Source organism: Orycteropus afer, unplaced genomic scaffold (assembly GCF_000298275.1).
Source record: "Orycteropus afer afer isolate SDZICR_OR568_19922 unplaced genomic scaffold, OryAfe1.0 scaffold00226, whole genome shotgun sequence".
In the NCBI taxonomy this organism is placed as follows: domain Eukaryota; kingdom Metazoa; phylum Chordata; class Mammalia; order Tubulidentata; family Orycteropodidae; genus Orycteropus; species Orycteropus afer.
This window is the reverse complement of record NW_006921813.1, coordinates 3,419,918-3,421,647: the sequence shown is the minus strand read 5'-3', so window position 1 is coordinate 3,421,647 and position 1,730 is coordinate 3,419,918. Positions and strand designations below refer to the sequence as shown.

At 41.6% G+C, this 1,730-nt stretch overlaps 1 protein-coding gene across 1 annotated transcript in view; it reads left to right on the top strand.

Annotated features, from left to right (window-relative positions):
• The window catches only part of FUCA2 (alpha-L-fucosidase 2), a 111,954-nt gene that overhangs the window by 90,832 nt on the left and 19,392 nt on the right, over positions 1–1,730 (top strand). The gene's annotated exons all lie outside the window — the stretch shown is intronic.

Sequence of the window (1,730 nt, the reverse complement as noted above, 5' to 3'; positions counted from 1 at the left end):
GATGCTGCACTGGAGGCACTCACTCGGCTCTGCCAAGAGATTTGGAAGACATCTACCTGGCCAACTGACTGGAAGAGATCCACATTTGTACCCATTCCAAAGAACGGTGATTCTACAGAATGTGGAAATTATCAAACAATATCATTAATATCACACAAAAGTAAAATCTTACTGCAGATAATTTAAAAATGGTTGTAGCAGTCTGTTGACAGAGAACTTTCAGAAATGCAAGCTGGATTCAGAAGAGGACGTGGAATGAGGGATGTCACTGGCGATGTCAGATGGGTCTTGGCTGAAAGCAAAGAATACCAGAAAGAGGTTTACTTGTATTTTATTGACTATACAAAAGCATTTGATTGTGTGAATCATAACAAATTGTGGATAACATTGAGAAGAATGGGAATTCCAGAGCACTTAATTGTACTCATCAGGAACCTGCACATAGACTAGGAGGCTGTCATTTGAACAGAGCAAGGGGATACCACATGATTTAAAATCAGGAGTGTGTCAGGGTTGTATCCTTTCACTATACTCACTCAGTCTGTATGCTGAGCACATAATCTGAGAAGCTGGATTATATGAAGAAGAACGTGCCATCAGTATTGGAGGAAGGCCCATTAATAACCTGCGATATGCAGATGACACAACTTTGCTTGCTGAAAGTGAGGATGACTTGAGGTGCCTTACCTTGAAGTGCCTTATGATGAGGATTGAAGACTATAGTCTGCAAAATGGATTCCACCCCAATATAAAGAAAACAAAAATCCTCACAACTTGACCAATAAGCAGCATCACGATGATTGGAGAAAAGATTGAAATTGTCAATGACTTCATATTACTTGGTTCCACAATCAACACCAGTGGAAGCAGTCAAGACATCATAAGATGTATCCCTTTGGTCAAATCTGCTGCAAAAGACCTTTGTCAAGTGCTGAAGTACAAAGATGTCTTCTTGAATACTTAGGTGTGTCTAACCCAGGCCATGGTATTTTCAGTTGCCTCTTACGAATGTGAGAGCTGGACAATGAATAGAGAAGACTGATGAAGAGTCTGTGCTTTTGAGTTGTGGTGTTGGTGAAGAATACTGGAGTACCATGGACTGCTAAAAGAACTAACAAATCCATCCTGGAAGTGCAACCAGAATGCTCCTTGGAAGTGAGAATGGCCAGAGTTCGTCTCACTTACTTTGGTGACATCGTCAGAAGGGACTATTCACTGGAGGATTATCATGCTTGGTAAAGTGGAGGGTCAATGAAAAAGGGAAAGGCCCCCAACAGGATGGATTGATACAATGGCTGCAACAATGGGCTCAGGTAAAGCAGGGATCATGAAGCTGGCACATGACCAGGCAGTGTTTCTTTCTGTTCTACATATGGTTGCTATAGGTCGGAGTCAACTTGATGACAGCTTTCACCAAAAACTTATCAGCTAGGAGCTCTGCTGAGGCAGCAGTTAAAGCATTTGGCTTCTAACCAAAAGTTCGGTGGCTTGAACCCACCAGCTGCTCTGTGGGAGAAAGATATGGCAGTCTGCTTCTGAAAGATTCACAGCCTTGGAAACCTTCATGGGGCAGTTCTGTTTTGTCCTATAGTGTTGCTATGAGTCTGAATCAACTCAATGGCAGTGGCTTTTGCAATTTTGAACCACCATATTAATGGTGCTGAACAAAAAAATTGCTTTTCAGATTTTGCCCTCAAAAGTATGTAAAAATGTTCTTGTAATTTCTTACA